The sequence below is a fragment of the Pleurodeles waltl genome, chromosome 5 (assembly GCF_031143425.1).
Source record: "Pleurodeles waltl isolate 20211129_DDA chromosome 5, aPleWal1.hap1.20221129, whole genome shotgun sequence".
Classification (NCBI taxonomy): domain Eukaryota; kingdom Metazoa; phylum Chordata; class Amphibia; order Caudata; family Salamandridae; genus Pleurodeles; species Pleurodeles waltl.
Genome location: NC_090444.1, coordinates 120598425 through 120612047, shown reverse-complemented (window position 1 = coordinate 120612047; position 13623 = coordinate 120598425).

Below are 13623 nucleotides of genomic sequence, written 5' to 3'. Positions count from 1 at the left end.
TACACATATGTTTTATTATGTCTTTCCAGCAACACCCCTATATTGTAGTTTTGCTGGGGAAGGTTAGGAGCTCCATTGGCTAACACAGGGTTAAACGGTTTGCACTTAAACTGTCTAACTTCTGAATGGGACCACTTAATCGGGTCACATAAGGTATCAAATTAATAAGAAAATTAAGCCCGGTCAGATCGGATTTAATGCCCCTATTATTTTTAAGCAACTTTGTAGAAAGTTGCGAACCTGCACTCCAGCTACTTCAGTGTCCTCACAAAGGCCATTCACACTTAGATGGGTTTCTGACCGCCTGGGGAGATGTGTGAATGACTCCCAGGCCAGGATACAAAAGCATTAGCCTGGGAACGAGGTGTGACCACCTCCCCTAGGAAGGCTGCAAAGGGTGTTGGGCCAAATTGGTGATCTTCAAAGGTGAAACCGCCTTTCAAGGGCCGCTGAACACAACATTCCTCATCAGGAAGCCTTTTTTCCTGCAGACATCTAGGAGACAGGGCCAAGAGGGGAAAACAGTGTTAGAATTGGTTTTCTCATGGGCATGTAGCCCACTGGTAGCCACACCCTGAGGGTGGGCTACCTTGCTCCTCATGACCAAGGAATTGTTGTGCCATCTTGGAGGGGGCAAGAATGGGGCATTCTGGGATAGCCAGGTGCCACACATCACAGGAACTTCGTCACTAGGAAGGAGGGGACCCAGTAGCCCACTGACTCTCCTGGTACCCTTACCCTCAGTTCATTCTTAATGAAGAAGAAAGGACTCAAGAAGGCTTTTCCTTCTGGCCTTGGACTGCACAAAGAGAGGCTGCACTGCAGAGAAGACTGCACCTGCTGCACTTTTGGGCTAGTGAGCTGGGACCCTGCATGGGGTCCCTGATCTCGGGAAAACTCATATTCCCCACTTCACCACCTCCAATGATTCCAAGGATCAAGTGGCTGGTTCCTGGAACCCACTACAGGGACACAAGAGCAGAAAGAGCCCAATTCAACAAAGCGGTACCCTCATGGAAGTTCTCCTGCTACCAGTCGCCGGGCACACCAACAAAGCAATTCGAGATAGACAAAGTCTGCACCCGAGTCTGCCGCAACCAGTGCAACTAAAAGGACTTCAAGGACATCAATCCATGTGACCAAGTTCGCCCCACATCACCAGTGGACAGAGGAACCACCAAAGGGACACCCCCGTTGACCACACCACAACTGGAGGACCCTTGTGAGCATCTTTGCCTGTAACCCTCAGCATCAGGACCACTCCATTGTTTCCTATGGCAGTGAGATGTTAAAGTTGAAAACTTGCTTTAAAATCACACTATTGGCCAGGCAGCTGTGCAAAGTATCCTTTATAGCGCCTATACCTCGTCCCTGTTGGATCTGGCACCCAAGCCATCAGGAATGCTCCAAATAACTTTTTCAAACTTTCCTAAAGTTTTCAAACTTTACATTTACCAATGCTTCTTTGCAGTTGCATTTAGTATTTAAAAGTTCTAAAATCTGTAATTTCTGAGCCCTCCGGCCGAATCTGATGATCAAAGACTCTAAAAATTCATAAAAATAAGCTATATTTTTCTAAATTGTTGTTGTCTCTTTTTGTTGGTGTGTCGTTTTCTTATTCTGCTGTATGATGCTGTTAAATGCTTTACACTAAGTTCCTTTACTGAGCCTTACTGCCTGCAGCCATAGCTACCCAGGATTGAGCTAAAGGGTAAGTAAACGAGACTGTTCTTTCCCAAAGGGGTTTCTGCAAGTGTACTCCACGATAAAGCTACTTAGCTCTACCATATAGTACACTCAGATCCTCACAGTGAGCAACCAGCAACACAACTCTGGAACCTTGCAGGGTAAACAAACTGGCTGAGTAGCATGGCCAACCAATACTCTGAGCACACCACTTGTGCTGCTGCAGTCAGCAAGCTCCTCCTCTGCCTGTCATCTGTTCTGCAACAAGGTGCTATAATCGGCTTAGATCAAGCGCACATTAAAATTGTGTACAAACTACTGCAGCCATTTGGGAAAACACGTTAGATGTATTCAAGAATTATCTATAATGAGGGTGAGCGCCAGAAGGCCACACTCATGTTCAGTCAGTATCCGAAATTCTTAAAATGTGCAGAACTACGCAAAACCATTACTATTGCAGGTTCTGCAAGTTTGGTTACTCTCCAGCCATCATGAACTGGGCATGACATTAAGAGGCTGATAGAATGTGGACTTCATAAACTACCTCTCACACGTGGAACTGATCCTCATCAAATACCCACTTGCTTCAATGAACGTAAACATGGAAAAACGAATGTAGATGCATTCACATGAATGTATTTGTGAACCAGTAAAGTAACATTTTCATCAATGACTGCACATTTAGTTCTGTAAATTTACATTAACAGAAAGAAATGAACATTCATACAATATCTACACAGAGTCACGTTTAAAGGATGCAAATAAACAAGTACAAAGTGCACAGACGATGAAATAAGGCATTAGCATTCACAAAAACACAAAACTGCCAGCAAATGCCCGCTGCTAATTAAACATGGAAAGAATATATTTTAAGACTGGACAGCAGTGTACTGCGCGCCACTGAAGTGTACCTAGTCACTGTTATTCAAGTCACACAAAATCTTCAGCTGAAGTTAAGGGCGTAATGAGTGTAGACAATGACTTTTAAACCTACACTGCAAAGGTAATAAAATACCTCCGTTAATTTGCTTTTTAATACAATGCATTATAAACTAATTCTCACTGGCCACCAGTAATACTGAACAATATATGACACAACAACGAATTATTCAGAGAGAGTTAGAAAACTATGATATTTTGTAGTAAAGCCACTTGACTGAGCATTTTGAAACTTTTTAAAAAAAATGTATTTTTATTGATTTTTGTCATTACTTCAAACTTACAAACCGTTGTTAAATCTCCTCTCCCTCCCTCCCTTCCCGCGGTACATTCTCTATTACATCAGCGTTGGCACGTGATCCCCCTGGGTTAGGTGCCCTGTTTCGCTCCTTATCGTTCCCGTTGGTTCCCGTGTGTGTTCCAGGGTTGACTTCAACCCTACATACCTCTCCCTAGCGCATCTGCAGTTTCCTTACAATTAGCTTACCTGACCAGAGCTGCTTCCCATCCTCCCCATATTCTTACAAACTTCTTTTGCCTTGCCTCCGTCGTGATATACCCCTTTTTCCAATATTCAGCAGTTGTCCATGCCCTCCCTCCATTCTCATCTTCCTGGAGCTGTCCCGGATCCCCAGTTCCTAGCGATGTTTATCTTGGCTACCAAATACTCTAGATCAATCAATAGTTTGTGTTATCGGGTGTGGTCAGTGTTACCCCATATTCCCAAGAGTGTCGTCTCTGGACGCAGGTCCAGGGGACACCCCGTGGCCTCCTCCAATGTCCGTCCCACCTCCTCCCAAAAGGGTTCAATTTTAGGGGAAGTCCGCATGTTATGGAAGGATGTGCCTTCCCCCCCACACCCCTGCAGGCAGTCCGCGCTAGCTGCCCTTTCCAGCTTACTGAGTAGCATGCGGGTATAGTAGACCCGATGTAATATTTTAGGTTGTATTAATTTGTACGATGCGGATATATCAACTTCAGCTGGGAACATAAGTGCTTCCCCTCAGTCCTCCTCTCCTTTGGTCTCGGGATACTACCTGGTATACCTCTCAGATCTGCTCGGCTTTTCTCTTCTTATCCAGAGGCCACAAAGCTCCTTTCCGTCAAATCACTCTTCAGGGTCTGCAAGCGTGTCACCATTCTCGTCGGACCTCCACTTCCCCCGTCAGGATGACACCTCTAATAGTGGCATTATATGCTTCCCAAAGGGATACTGGGCTTTGTACTGTTCGTCTGTTTTCATCAAAATACTGTTGGGAGGCCTTCCTCGGGTTTTCCACCACCTCTACATTTGCGAGACGCCACATCTCCATTTTCCACCCTCCCCTGGGTGTCCTATCTCCTATTTGCATGTAGGCCTCAAGTGGAAAGTGGTCGCTGAAGCCCCTTGTGAGGTATGTTGCCTCTCTGAAACTGGGTAAGGTGTCTGCTGTGGTAAACAGATAATCAATCCTAGAGTGAACATTGTGTACAGCTGAGTAATATGAGTAGCCCTTTTCCCTCCCGTGGAGGGTTCGCCACACACCGCATAGGCCCATGGCCTGTGTGAAGCCCTCTAATTTGCCCCTCGTTGAGCTCCCTTCTATCGATGTGCTGGTTCTGTCCAGCTGTGTGTCCAGAACCAAACTGAAATCACCTCCCACTATGGTGTACGCTTGAGGTGTCTCTGTAAGTATTGCACCCACTTACCGAAGGGAATTTCCTTGAAGCCCAAACCATAGGTATGCATTGAATAGTAATATGGGTATGGGTCGTATTCCCCTAATATCACTATATAGCACCCCTGCGGATCCACCCAGATGCAAATCGTGTGAAATGGAAGAGATTTCCAGAGCAACACGATTACCCCCCTTGAGCCTGAGGTATATTGAGTGTGGCTCACCATCTTGTATTTCCCCCCTTCCATTGCCCGGTGCAGGGCATCCATTAAATGAGTTTCCAGTAGATATACTATGTCGGACAGACATAGATACAGATAGTGCTTTAAGTATCAAACCCCTTTTATCTTGTTTCCCAACTCGTTCACATTCCAGGTCATGAACGTCAATCGACCTGGTTACATCTTTGTTTCTCGTAGTCTATCAGTCCGCTTAGTCTCTCATGCCACTCTGTCCCAGGAAACTCCCTGTCATTGGTACTGTGTTGAATTGTCCCTTCAACCACCATATTGAAAACCACAAATGTTCCTCCCCCGGGAGCCCCCATCAAGGCCCTATCAGCTCTGTTCCAGCACAGCCAGCCATCCTCTGATCCCAGTAGGCCCGCTGTCATTGGAGTCACCTTTGGAAGCTGTTCTTCATCCAAGCCTTGGTCTGACCCCAAGTATTCCGTACCGATGCTGCTGGATTCTGGGGCAAGCACTCGCCAGCTGCTGCTTAGGAATTTTTTGTTGAATGTCTTGTAGTGTTTTGATCTGTGCCTTTATAATTTGTTCCTGTGTTGTGGCTGATCTTGCCCTGTCCCCCCTTCGGTTTCTGCATCTCCTGGCTTGTTTCTTCCAGGCCTCCTTACAGTCTTTCACCTGTGCGGGGTCACTGCAGAGTCCCTCCACATCGAGCCAGTCCTGCGCGACCTGGGGAGTGGCAAGGAAGTGGGCCTTTCCACCGCGCTCCACCCTTTGCTTGGCCGTGTAGATCAAAGCATATTTCAGGTTTAGCTGCCATAAAACTTTCTTAACTGCAACAAAAGCTCCACTTTGTAATTGGACTATGGCGGTATAGTCTGGGTATATGTTTATGTCCTGTCCTTCAATCTTCCAGGGGTCCTTTTTCCTCGCTGTCTGAAGGATCACGTCGCTGCCTTGGAAGTTCATCAAGCACGTAATAATCAGATGCGGGGATGTCCCCGGTGGCGGGGGGATCACCAGAATTCTATGTGAATGTTCCGCGGAGAAGAATCGTAAAGGTGGTCCCCCTAGTACTGTGTCACTCAGCCAGGCTTCAATGTAAAGGTTGAGGGATGGCCCTTCCACTCTCTAGGGACTCCTACCAAGTGGATATTATGTCTTCTCGATCTACTCTCCGCATCCTTCAGTCTCTTATTTAGGGGCTTAAATTCACTGTCCATGGCGTCAACTCTCATGTTGCGGTCTTTAAGTTGAGGTACCAAGATTTCCAGCTTATTTTCCGTACCTTTTACCCTGTCTGCTAACTTACTTTGATTATCCCGGAGGAGACCCACATCTCTTGCCAGCGTCGTTATTTGCATCTCCAGAGCTATTTTTGTCTCCTTAATTGATTCCAGGATCGCTACTGTGTTGTGCTAGTGTTGCAGGGTCCTTTCCTGCTACTTGTGAGGCTCCCCAAGCAGTGCCAGCCGGTGGGCGCCTCTCTCCCTCCACGCCGCCCGCCCATATTCGTTTTGCTGTAGTAGTTTGGCTGCATCTCAGGATCGTGATGTGCTGTCCCAAAGTTTCGCTGGAATGGCTCTCTAAGGCTTCAGACCAGTATGGAAAAGGGTGGGTGGGGGGCATGAGTGCAAGCGGTGATGGGTCAGAAGGGGTGCAGCGGGACCGAGACCGCATGTCACCAGATCCTTTCCAGTTTGGTTTTCGCCATGATTGAAGGGTCCCCCTCCCCCCCTGCCTCACTCAGCCACACGCCCCCAGCTCCAGACACCCCTCCCAGCATGTGCCCCCCTAAATTCTTGATTCGGGCCCCGCACTCCGGCATCAGAGGGTGGTAAGTCATGGGGCAAAGAAGTTCAGGGTCTCCCACCGCCGCACCCCCAATCCACGCCGTAATAGTGGCCATTTCTAGGCCCTCCGAGCCTCGCAAGTAGGCCCCGGAGAACTTGTCTTCACTGCATTGGGTCCCGGACGAAGAGAGTGGCCCTTCATACCGTTTTGAAGATCAGTGCCGCAGGGCCCGACCCTTGCGACCTCCGCCAACCAGGGCTCCTCCTCTGTTCGCTGCGACAGCAGTTCCTGCTCTTAGGTTTCGCTGTTTATACTTTCTGCAGGGCGATATCCCTGCCGAGTGTGCCCCGTGTATGCGGCGAAGGCCTCGTCCGCCCCAGACCCAATCTTCTGTTTATAGTCTGAGAATGGCTCAGCACACTGGCGGGCTCCCCTGTTCGCCTTCTATTCCACAGCCGCCATGATGCGGCCCAGGCGAGCAGATCGCAGCAGCAGGTCACTTGCCTCCAGCCGTCCCTGGCTAAAAAACTGCTGCCAAAGCAGAAATATCAAACAATATCAAACGAGGAGGCACTCAAGTGAAAGTTCATTAAATGCAATAATAAATAGGCATGGCAAAAGTAATTCAATTCCTAAATAGGCTTTATTGGATTCTCTTTGAAAAGAGATACAGCCATAGCCAATGTGTTTCGTTCTAACTAACTTCTTCAGGGCTGTAAGTAATATAAGACATAGCTATACATAAATATACAACTATAAACACACAAATACAAACAATCAGGTTGTTTAGACAAACAACTTAATTAATTAATTAAATTAAACCATTAGTCTCGACACTCCACATCGGAAACAAACACATTAGAAACATAACTGATTCTTTGATTTGAAATATTTTCTGAAATATCACAATTATACATGGTGTTGGTTATTCAGTAATTAACTTTGATGGTTCATTTTGGTCCTCCTTTTTGTTATTATTAATTATGATTCCCTGATTATTAAAATGAACTAAAATCACATCATTGCATAGGGCATTTGTTATTAAGTGATCGTCTCTCACAATCTATTTTCATGTTTCTTATGTGTTTGTTTCTGATGTAGAGTGTTGAGACTCATGGTTCAATTTATTTAATTATTTAAGTAGTTTGTATAAATTCATTGTGATTGCATTTATGTGTATTTGTATATTTATGTGTGTATATATATATATACATATGTGTGTGTGTGTGTGTATGTTCACTTAAAAAAACAAAAGTTACAGGGACATAATAGTTAGACTCAGATTGCACTTGTGCAAAACCATAGAAATTCAGCAGTTATAGTTACCTGAGCTAACTGTAACTTATGCCCCCGCAATGCACTGATTATGATCTCACATATTACATCACTCATGACATGGTCAGTGGCATCACTCATGACATCACTAATGACATCTCAAATGACATCACTGATGACATCATCCAGTAAGTGTAAGTGTTTGAGAAACGTTTCTGAGAGTTAAAGATGGCTACCAAGCTACTGCATAAGTTAAATTACTATTCTTTCGGTACCACTGATGAGTGATACTATTTCTAATGTATGCGATTTGTGTGGCTGTGTGAGAGTTTGAATCTGTGTTAGTAGCTGTATGGGGGTGAGTGGCTGTGGGAGTAGATGTTTAGTGAGTGAGTGGTTTTATGTGTAAGCAAGTGGCTGTGTCAGTAGCTGTTTTGGTGAGTGAGTAGGTGTGTATATGGCTGTATGGGTGCCGCCAACGTTTGATCAGTTTCTAATTTTCGGGTCCTCCTGAGTATCTCTGTCTCACTATATACAACGACACCTAAGTACTATATACAGAGGCGTCCGTGGTATTGAGGACTTCCTCCTCGGCTAAATAGGACATCCTATCTGATGCTGGAGGTTGTTCAAGCTTGAACTCTAAAAGGAAAGTCCCTATTTGGTGTGCCTTTTCTGAACAAATTTACCATCTATCATGGCGAATCCGCAACAGGTAGCAATTGCAGTCAATATGAGACAACCCCTGACTGCACATTTATTAGCAAACGGCCTAACAGCCCAGGGGAGTCCGGTCACATTTGTGGTGGATGCCCAGGCAGCTTATAGAACAGAACATTTCTATTCTTGGGTCACATTTCCAGCAGTTGAAGGGAACACAAACACATTTCATCACTATACACTTGCAAACGTTCCTGGACAATACAGAGCATGTGCATATTTAGAAATACCTCTGTCTTATCAAGAACATATTAATTGGCTTGATGGCACCCTACCCCACACAATTTTACCAGTTAGGTTAGGTCCTCTAAGTAATGAAGGTCCTACCTGGCCTTTATTGGCCACTTACACACCTCACCCTGCAGTAGCAAATTTAGCAGTAGCTGAGGTTTGACGCTTATATACTGAACTGACAGCGATATACAGGCGATTAGTACAGTTTGTAATGCAAACATCGAATACACACCCAGCATGTGCTGCTCCACCGCAACCACATGCAGTGACGCCAGGTATTAACCCTGCAACTGTACATTCAATTATGGGTAAAGTACCTGCCAAACGAGAGGAAACTCCTTTTTGGCTAGCTCAAAAAATAAATACACTGGAAGCGGTATTTCCCTACACGGGACCTCAGGATAAATATAGAATTCTAACGATGTGCTTGCCATTTGGGATAGTCCCCACAGTAGATAACTGTAATACCTGGGGCACGGTATTTGCCGCACTCTATACTAACGCGCACGGTACACCGACACTTGCCAATTTACCGGACGTGTTGAAGCAAATTCAAGATGAATACGGGGTTGCCCCGGCCCTGGACTTGGGGATGCAATTAATGGGCAATTTTGCCACAGTATCCTCCATTATTTTAAGTAATCTCAAAGGGGAAGCAGTCGCACTAGCAGTGCGCATGCGACTCGGTGATGTTCCTCAACAGGATCAGGAACGCGAGCTGCCCAAGATTATCGCAGAGACCTATTCTAGTATTGGTCGAGATAGTCTAGGGGCCAGACCAACTAAACAACAATTTCAGGGCAAATCTAATAACGATTTTTCCAAGCAAGCTCCTGAGGGTAACAAGAAACGCTGGGATAAAAAACAACAAACTCCTAAAAAAGAAATGGGAGAATCTCCTCATATGGATACCCCACAGAATAGATATAATCTCCGAAATAGAGATAATATAAAAACGCCTGATAGATATCAATATACTGATACACGCCAATCTCGTTCCTTTCAGGACTCAGGGGAAAAACGCAGTGAGAGAGGTGGGCGATCAGAGCAAAGAACAGAGTACGTGAAACCGAGACCGGAATCACAACTCTCATCAGAGGTTTCTGTTAAAAAGGAAGAGAAACCTCCCCAACAAAAACCCCAATTTAAAAAGAAAAAGGTGGCAGCAGATGCAATACGATATGCCGCTCAAGAAGAGGGTCCTCTTGAAGAACAGGAAGTGGGCACTAGCGCTGCTAGACTGCGCGGCAGAGGTCACAATAGTTCGCCAGAGTCTTCTAGAGCATCTGGAGGTGAAAGCAACTGATGACTTTCTACAAGTAGAAACTGCAGACATGCAAGTCTCCACGCCTGATGGGGTGTATAAACTAATGCTACAGTTAGAAGGAGACATTGAACACACAATAGACGCAATCTTTTGGGATCGCGTGGTAATTATATATATGATATTTTGTTGGCCGAACAAGATTGGCCACCTGAATTTGTCCATACCTGCCCATATGGGGTAGAGGTTATTAAACCTTCTTTCTCGCCCCTTGTTCCGGAGGAACTCGCTGAATCCTACGCCATCGATTGGGCATTCGCGCAGGCACCCGCCAGAGAACCACAACTGTATGCTAATTGTTGAATACTTAGCTACAGATGTTTTGCAGACTTCAGGCCTTTGCTCAGGTATGGGGGATGATGTCTTCCCAGGGAACCTGAAGGGCAGAATTAGAGCTTAACAGGCTGTGCTGTATCATAGTTTAGGTAGGAATTAGTCTGTTGACTCTAGTGACAATAAAGTAGCATTATTTTTATGTTTTACTCTCCTTGTCAAAATCTTAATCTTGTCATGCTGTATCGTCCCGGTTATTGCAGTCCACGCTTTGCTATCTAAGATGTAGTTGCTTTATTAAAGCATTATTGAAATAAATACTGCCTCTGTTTGTCATTAGGTATGTGAGACTAAGTAACTGAGAGAAACGGATGAGACCAGAGTGACCACGGCTTCCCTGAGAAACCAGTTATATCATGCGCTCGACTTCCCAATCATCCCTGCCCTGGCGTAGAGATGAGGCACTGCTAGTTAGCCAGAGCAGAACCCGGATTGGAGCGACAGGTGTCACCTGTAGTGGGTTGGACTCAGTCTCCCACACCGCAGGCGATTCTGCTACTCGAAATCCATTAGTCTCATTAGAATAATAAGAGCCTACGCGACATGGCACATAGGTGTGTGAGTAGCTCTATGTGTGAGTGAGTTGTTGTGTGACTAACTGTACTGGTGAGTATGTGTGTGAGTGGCTGTATGGGGGAGTCAGCAGGTCTGTGAGTGGCTGTATGGATGGCTATCTGGGTGAGAGGCTACGTGAGTCTCTGTATGGATGAGTGAGAAGGTGTGCCAGTGAACGTGTGGGTGAGTTAGTGATGTCTCAGTGACTGTATGGGTGAGTGAATACGTGTTAATATCTGTATGACTGAGTGGGTGTGTAAGTATCTCTGTGGGTGAATGAGCAATTGTGTTAATGGTTGTTTGGGTGAGTCGGTGTGTAAATAGCTGCATGGGTGAGTGACTCAGTGTCTGAGTGTCTGTAAGTCTGTATGACTGGGTGTTTGAGCGGCTGGGTGTATGAGTGGGTGTATAGGCATGTGAGTGGCTCTGTCAGTGGCTATTTAGGAGAATAAGTGAGGGTATGATTAGCTGTATGGGTGAGTGTCTGGCTGTGTGACTGACTCTATGGGTGTATAAGTCGGTGTGTGAGTAAGTGTGTGGGTAAGTGAGTGGTTGGGTGAGTGACTGTAGGAGTGAGTGAATGGTTATGTGGTGAGGTCATCAATGTTGTCATTTGAGATGTCATCAGTGATGTCACTGACCATATCATAAGTGATGTCATAAGCAATGCATTGGGCGGCGTAAGTTATAGTCAGCTCAGGTAACTATAACTGCTGGATTTCTTTGGTTTTGTTTCAGTGAAATCTGAGCCTAACTATGATGTCTGTCATCAGAGAGCCATAGTACTGAATAATAATTCCAGCATTGGAAAATAGTGACTTGTGTATGTTTCGTACTAGTATATTTCATTTAGTGAGAAAACCACCTGAGACTATTCAATTTATTATTTTAAACGTGCATTATTTGCAATATAAAATAGGGGCTCCAAAATGTAAAAAAATGTTAAAGGTAAAAATAAACGCTATGAAGATATAGATTTTGGTAATACTCAATCTGTACATGGCGCTATTTTTTATAATTGTCATTTAAAAGAAGGCACTTTACAGGTCACCTGGTAACTCCCTTGCAATACCAGTTAAGTCAGATATATATGTGTCATGAAGGAACCTCACGATGTTCCATCATTTATAGCCAATAATGCATTCCTATCCATTGCGTTTTCAGATTAACAATTTATGCACATTTCCAATTCTTTCTGGCAAGCAGACACCCCTGCAAGAAGGCTTGTTTAGTTCTCTGCCTGTTTCTCAGTCTCGCAATATTTACATTGCAGGTAAAGCATTTTTGTCACTGAATTACCATCCCATGATGGTTATCCTTTCACAGGAAATAGGGCAACTGCTTTTTATAAAAAACATTAAGTATAGCTGCGTCGTTCCCTGTGATCCTGCTCACTTCAGCCACTGCCACCCGTGGCACTCATGCATGCCTTGGCTAGTGGTATCAGGCCCCTTTCAGCTGTCAACCTGAGGAGTTTATTTAGTGTTTTGCTTACTGTATATTTTTTCCTAATTTTCTTATTATTCGCAAATTCATCACAGAAAGTTGTGTTACATATATTCCAGCCCCGCAGATATGCACAAATTCGGTGTGATTTTTGGAAAGTGTAAAAAACATATATATGAGATACAATTAATGTTTGAGGCCAATAGCTCAAAACAGATATTTTTAAAAGTAATTTTATGGTTGAACACTTTTATTCTATTTCAAGTACTTGCAATGACGTTGTCATTCAAGACGACGTCAACATTTGCGAATTTCACATGACTATGTAACAAAGGGATTTAATTGGGCAAGGCACTTTTCATCATTCTAGAAAGGAAATCTCCACCCACTTTTCTTTTTTTCACAGTTCCAGTGCTGCGATTGGGAGTACCTATTGAGGCATCTATATTCCAATATTGGAAAGACATTTTGTTCTTTTCTTTGTTTTATTTCACAAAATAAAATGACATCTGGTGGCAGTGAACAACAGGACCCACACCCTGAGGAGGTGAATTCTTCAAATGAAGAACCCCCAGCAAAGCGCCAGTCCATTGCCTGGGATTATTTTACTATCCCCTCTGTGGAAAAACCCCAGCTGCGAAACACGTGAAGTGGTCTTTATGCAAAAAGACTCTACCCACGGGTACATCATAAAAATACTCCTGTGGCACTAGAAGAATGTTGACCCACCTCAAGATATACCACACCAACCACTTGGTTAGAGCCCAGAGGCAGCGCAGTGCAACAGATCCATCGATGTCTACTGCAACACCAATTACACCAGGAAAGCCTGTTCCCACCAGGTAGAGCAACGTCTACCTGAGAAGTCCCCAGAGCTCAGAAGAATTGACACATTTTGTTCGGACTCCCAAAAAGTCCTAACAGTGGGGGGCAATCGGTTGCCGCAGTTCTAGAGGCAGCTCAGAACCACAACTGTTATTTTTTTTCTTTCTTTCTTTCTTTTTTTTGCTTAAATGACCTTTTTTTGAGTTTGTTCAGTTAATATTTTTCCAGTTGCCATTTTCTGAAACCCCACCAAAATATACAAACTTAAGAATTTTTTTTTTTAAGTTCTGAAAAATAAAATAAATAAAAAAATAAGGTTCTCGTTAGAACCACCTTTTGTGGTTTATAAACAGATAAACCGTATGTGTGTATGTATTCAAAAGAGTACGAGTGAGAGAGTTTGTTTAAAGGTGAGCGAGTTGGTACACAAGTGAGTAAGTGGATGTGTAAGTGTTTGAGTGAGAGGGTATGTAGGTGAGTGAATGGGTGTGACAGTGTCTATATGTGTTCTTGAATGAATGTGTGAGTTTTTGAATTGGTGTGTGAGTGGGTCCATAAGAAGCTGTATTGATGAATGAGTGGATGTGTGAGTAGGTCTATGTGTGTGTGTGTCACTGTATCGGTGAGTGACTGGGCAGGTGAGTGGTTG